Source organism: Podarcis liolepis, assembly GCF_965112155.1.
Source record: "Podarcis liolepis genome assembly, chromosome: 6".
NCBI lineage: Eukaryota > Metazoa > Chordata > Lepidosauria > Squamata > Lacertidae > Podarcis > Podarcis liolepis.
Window position 1 is genome coordinate 45,253,994 of NC_139559.1, and position 6,000 is coordinate 45,259,993.

The following is a 6,000-nucleotide window of genomic DNA, read 5'->3' on the forward strand; positions in this document are numbered from 1 at the left end:
ACTACCCACTCATCAGCCTTGGCTTGTGTGGCTAGGTGGGGGTGGGGATAAGGATTTTGCCCACCAGTTGGATCCAGTTCCCTACACGTGATTATCCATTGGATAATGAAGATCCTTGCAAAGGTGAACATATTTGCAGGGAAAGGGGGATGTACATGTATGGCAACACCACATGCGTTTTATCCAGAGGAGGCAAAAGAGGAGGAGGAAGGATTCACAGTAATAATTCTTGATGGGTGTAGGTGAATATATGAAACAAGGAAAAGTAAAAGAGGGAGCACAGGTCAGGACACAGATCCAAATGTGGTATGCAGCCTTAGTCTGTGATGTTAATTTCCTCCTTTTACATTAGCATGGAGTATATAAATAGGGGTTGGGATTCTCACACCTGCCCTCTGGCATTGATTTGAGATGCTACAGATACCCTTTCCTTCAGACCTTGCATCTAGTAAGTGGCTCTGTGTTGGTTGGTTTACATATGCACCAGAAACAAGAGCATAGTTATTTGAGCTGGGACAGCATTGACAGTCCTCTGGGGAACCTCTCTCTCACTGTCTACTCAGCCAAAGCTGACTGCTACCCTTCTCCTGTATTATTCATTCTCCTTTACACAGTCCCTGATTGGTGGCATGGATGCAATGTGATATGTTAAACTGGTACATGGCTGTGATGAAACTAGGCTGGTGTAGAGGAGCTCCATCTCTCCACTGCTCTGACTCAGACTTTTAGAAGGAGTTGCTTTTAAAAGGGAAGGAACATGAAGAGTAACTTTTAAGCAGACCCACACCATACATTTAAAGCACATTCAATGCACATTTAAAGCACATGACTTCCCCCAGAGAATCCTGGGAAATGTACCCCTTACAGAGCGACAGCTCCCACCACCCTTAACAAACTACACTTCTCGGGATTATTTGGGGAAAGTGGGCTTTTTTGTCCAATCAGAAGGCTGAACTGGATGTCAGGTGGAGCCACATGATGCTTGATTTGATCAGCAAGAAAATCTGCTGGTTTCCCTGTTCTCCTGGAAAGGTTGAGGAGTGGAAGCCAAAGACTATATCACTTAATCTGAAAGGTTCAGTGGCTTCTATTTAACATCTAGGGTTGCTACCTCCCCCCTAACACAGGTCTATCGCTCTTAAGAGCTGCACAACAGACAGAAATGAGCAGGCACAGTTTTCAAAAGAGTGCAGAGGTGCTGGTATGTGGGAGAAGATTGGCTTATATGGGCAAAACTATAATGAATAATGTTTTCAAGGCTTGAAAGGGCTCTTGTGAAGATACAGCTCTATGAATGCCATCCTCCAACTGAAGTGTGCTTAAGGTAGACTGATAACTCCAACCCTTAGGGCCATATTATTTATTTCATTTCATTTACGAAATGCCTCCTATGAAGGAACCTGAAGCAATTAACAACAAAAACATGTAAATTACAATTTCTAGTTTGATGCAGATAAAGACTGGGATCAAAATGTCCACTTAAGAATGCTTGTTGGAAGAGGAAGGTGTTAAACAGTCACCAAAACGCTAATAGAGATGGTGCCTGTCTAATATTCCATGGAAGGAAGGTGCAAAGGGCAAGTGCTGCTATACTAAAAGTCTGATTCCTACATTGTACTGGGCAGACCTATTGCTGGGATGGCATCTGCAGGAGCACCTCTTTGATACAGAAAGGTGATACAGGCTTTTAGGCAGCCTACACCTGAGCTATAAAGGCTTCATACATTAGCACTAGTACCTTGAACTTAGACTGGAAGCTCACTGGCAGCCAGTGCAATTATTTTAACAATAGAGTTACATGATTGTGATATTCTGTGCCAACAGTCAAGCCATTGCATTTGACACTGGCTACATCTTCTGGGAGGGACACGGGTGGCACTGTGAGTAAAACCTCAGCGCCTAGGACTTGCCGATAGTCAGGTCGGCGGTTCGAATCCCAGAGGCGGGGTGCGCTCCCTTTGCTCGGTCCCAGCGCCTGCCAACCTAGCAGTTCAAAAGCACCCCCAGGTGCAAGTAGATAAATAGGGACCGCTTACTAGCGGGAAGGTAAACGGTGTTTCCGTGTGCTGTGCTGGCTCACCAGATGCAGCTTGTCACGCTGGCCATGTGACCCGGAAGTGTCTTCGGACAGCGCTGGCCCCCGGCCTCTTAAGTGAGATGGGCGCACAACCCTAGAGTCGGACACGACTGGCCCGTACGGGCAGGGGTACCTTTACCTTTACATCTTCTGGGACACAGGTGGTGCTGTGGGTTAAACCACAGAGCCTAGGACTTGCCGATCAGAAGGTTGGCAGTTTGAATCCCAGCAACGGGGTGAGCTCCCGTTGCTCGGTCCCTGCTCCTGCCAACCTAGCAGTTCGAAAGCATGTCAAAGTGCAAGTAGATAAATAGGTACCACTCCGGCGGGAAGGTAAACAGCGTTTCAGTGCGCTGTATGCCGGCTCCCTTGGCCAATAAAGCGAGATGAGCACCGAAACCCCAGAGTCAGCCATGACTGGACCTCTAATGATCAGGGGTCCCTTTACCTTTTACCTTTACATCTTTTGGGCCAAACAGAAGATTTGGAGGTGTTCGCAATCAAAGCTGGTAGAAGGCACTCCTAGTTACTGGGCTCACCTAGGCCTCTAGTAACAGGGATGGATCAATTAGCATCCCTAAACTATGAACCTCCTCTTTCAGAGAGAGTATGACCCCCTTCCAAAGCAAGTGAATGACCAATTATCCAGACTTGGGTACTGCTTACCCACAATACCTGTGGCTTGCCAGAATTTAGAATCAGTTTGTTGGCCCTCATTCAGCCACTGGCCTACAGCTTGAATGGCTTCTCCTAATTCAAGTGTTACACAGAAATAAATCTGGATATCATCATCATACTGATGACACCTTGCACAAAATCTTCTAATGACAGCACCCAATGATTTCATATACATGTTACATAGCATTGAGAAAAGGATGGTGTCCTGTGGCATCCCACAGCACAGCTGCAGGGGCCAAAAAGAGAATACTCCGTGATATTCTTTGAAACCAAGATGATTCACACTTTTTTAAAAGCATGCTTTTAAACCAGTCACTTTTATTTTGAAGAAAAAGCAGTCATGGGGCCCTGATCCAGAATGTGTGCCTGAACTAGATCAGGACCCTGCACCAATTTCCCTTCCTTAGCTTGTTCTATTTGCAGTAAACATCTGTACAGTGGTACCTCGGGTTACAGACGCTTCAGGTTACAGACGCCGCTAACCCAGAAATAATACCTCAGGTTAAGAACTTTGCTTCAGGATGAGAACAGAAATCGTGCTCCGGTGGCGCGGCGGCAGCAGGAGGCCCCATTAGCTAAAGTGGTGCCTCGGGGTAATAACAGTTTCAGGTTAAGAACGGACTTCCGGAACGAATTAAGTACTTAACCTGAGGTACTACTGTATTTTTATCCATTGCATTTCTTAATAACAATGAGAAAAAAAGAAGTACTCAGTGACTATTTTAGGTCTGTGATGCATGACACACGTGTGAGAGTGGACCAGTAGAAAGAGGGAGGATACTGTATTTTGTTTCTACATCACTTTCTAAGAATCATTTAAGGCCCGCCTTGGTGAAAATTTCAGGAACCTAGTTTATTTTAATAATTACACTGCCCCCTTCTGGTCTTCTGTTCCGCCTGGCCTTTGGCTTGGAGCCAATTTGATTCCCTCCCTCCCACCCTCCCTCTCTTTTTTGTTTTCCTTCTCCTTCTGCAACGAGGCTACATTTTAATATTTTAATGTTTCAATATTTTAATGTTGTATTTTAATGTTGTTTTTAAGTTGTAATCATTCAACTTGTTTTTATTATTGCGTGTAAGCCGCTCTGAGCCCGGCCTTGACTGGGGAGGGCGGGGTATAAATAAAAATTATTATTATTATTATTATTATTATTATTATTATTATTATGTGGGCAGGACCATAGTTTATGAAAGTTTCCCATAACCCAGAGGGAGAAAAGGAACTTTTGTTTAATCTTTACACATAGAAAAGCATTTTCACACATATTTCCTTGGTAACTGTATTTAAACAATCATACCAAACAATTTCACCATGGCATCTCCATAAGAACTCTGTTAGGAAGTCAAATATTTTCAAAGGAGTAAGGAGAGCCAAGGTCAAATGATTACCAGCTGTAGGTGGGAAACCTGTTCTTCATTGCACACAGCTACCTTATCTGAATAGCTACTCACCAGCAACAACAGGCCACATAACAGATATTTAAACCTAGGGATGAGAAGAGAATTTCAAAGACTTCATTCCAGGGTAAAATTGTTGAATTAGAATATATTAAGAAATCAAGAAAGAGTCACCTTTCCCACTACCAGTGTTAAATAATATAGCAAAGATGTTTGAGTTATCACCAATTATTGCTATTGTGAATGGTCAGTATTTTTATAGCTCCCTTAATTCCTTCAGTTCAAAACGTTGACCCTTGTAGGGATGGAGGATCTCATGCAGCTGTACAGGCATAGACTCTGCATAAACTCCCTTGCAGGCAATTTTTTGTTGCATTCTGTGTTTACTTGCGCAGCCCAATTTTCTGCATGCCCTGCATCCTTCATTTTTTCCTTGTGTAATATAGCACAGCAACCCTTCCATTACTTCTTTATTTAAATGATTTATAGCCCACTTTTTAAGCACATGCTTCACAAAGCATCTCATAACGTAAATGCAAATGCAAAGCCAAACACAATAAAAAAACCATTTAAAATATTCATTTATAAGACTAACCCTAAAATCCATTGCCAAACAATGAAACTGTAGCAATAAAAATTCAGATGGCTTCAGCCTAGCGGCCCATTTATGACCCCAGCATTTATTTATTTATTTACTAAATTGACACCCCACCCTTGCTCCCAAAGGCACTCAGTTTGGCCCATCAAGAGCGCCATGGGAAAAGTAGGTCTTCAAAGCTCACTGACAGGATATAAGGGATAAGGCTTCTGAGCAGACTCTCTGATGTAGATTTTGAGGTACAGGTGGCCTGGCATTATTAAATGACATTTAATGATGATGATGATCTAGGGTTGCCATATGTCTGGAATTTCCCAGACATTGCTGGGATTCAGCCGTCGGAAGCAGTGCCTGGGCGGAAAACACTTAAATGTCTGGGAAAATCCAGACGTATGGCAACCCATGTAGGAAGTGTAGATTTTGGCGAATTTACTTAAAAATAGCTCAAAAACTTCTCTTGTGTCTGGATTTTCACTTTTTGAAATACGGCAATCCTAGGCCAGTGGTGAGAAACATACCGGTTATTTCAGCCTGAGGGCGACATTTCATTCCCAAGGGCCACATACCAGTGGTGTTGTTGGGGCCAGAGGCAAAGGTGTCCTGAGGGCCTCCACCTCTGGTGTAGGTGGTTCTTTAGGTAAATCAAATTGCTAGGGGCTTTAAAAGACACATCCAGCACTTTGAATTGGGCCTGGAAACGTGCTGGCAACCACTGCAACTGAGCAAGATAGGTGTAGTGTGCTTTGACCAACTGGCACCCGTCAGGAATGGGAGGGGGGAGGGCGACATCTTGTGCCAGTTACGAGTTTCTGATCGGTCTTGAAAGGCAGCCCCTCGCAAGAGTGCAACTGCAGGAGCCCAACTGGAAGGCGCCAGTGTATGAATGCAACGTTGTAATTAATTTGCCGCACGAATACATCAATATAGAAAAGGCTTCAGCAGCACCCAGATTCTAAGCACAAAATTGATTCAAGCCCCAGTACTTTCTTATTCCCCAGACAGCTTTAATGCAGCAAATGCTAGGCCTAGCTGTCTTTTGCTAGGTAATGTATGAAATAAAGAAGCGTACACAGCACGTTAATTAGAGACATTGTTACTTATTACAGTTGGATCTTCATTGTATATTTATGGCTTTCTAAAAAAGGAACTTTCACAAGAAAATAAAGTAACATACATCAGAGACAGCTATAATTACGGCTTCCCTCAGTAGCGATTAGACTAGTATTTCTAATCAGACGCTTTCCCTATT